Source organism: Arachis ipaensis, chromosome B08 (assembly GCF_000816755.2).
Source record: "Arachis ipaensis cultivar K30076 chromosome B08, Araip1.1, whole genome shotgun sequence".
NCBI classification, from domain to species: Eukaryota; Viridiplantae; Streptophyta; class Magnoliopsida; order Fabales; family Fabaceae; genus Arachis; species Arachis ipaensis.
Genome location: NC_029792.2, coordinates 24,352,055 through 24,352,578, shown reverse-complemented (window position 1 = coordinate 24,352,578; position 524 = coordinate 24,352,055).

The window sequence follows — 524 nt, the reverse complement described above, 5'->3', positions numbered from 1 at the left end:
TGCTTTTCAACTATAGAGATTCCTTTTTAGAAAGGCACACTTTATTTATGTGTTCCGAAGGCAGTTCTTGCCAATTAAAGTAATAGCATGTAGAGTTCATTGGAGTTTCAACATGGATATGCTATGGTATGGCATGGGAGTGGGATTTCACATCAACAATGTGTTGTGATTAGGGTTTATTAATTTCTTTAGCCAATTGATAAATCTTAAGGTGCATATTCCACTCTTGTTGCATTGGCCATTGATGCCAACACGTTTTAAGATTTGTTTTGTCCATCCTCCATTCAACCACTAAGAAATGTTCATACTTTATTTTAATTTCCCTAGTAATTAAGAAGATATAATCCCATAACCATGTTCCATAAAATAAATTAGTCAACCCATTGCTTTATTTTATTTATTTATTTATTTATTTATTTATTTTTGCCTTTTCTTCAAGAAGTTTTGGTTTTGAATAAATGTTGACCTGAAGAACAAGCTATACCACAGAATTCATATATAAAAATAATTATTATAAAGATAAC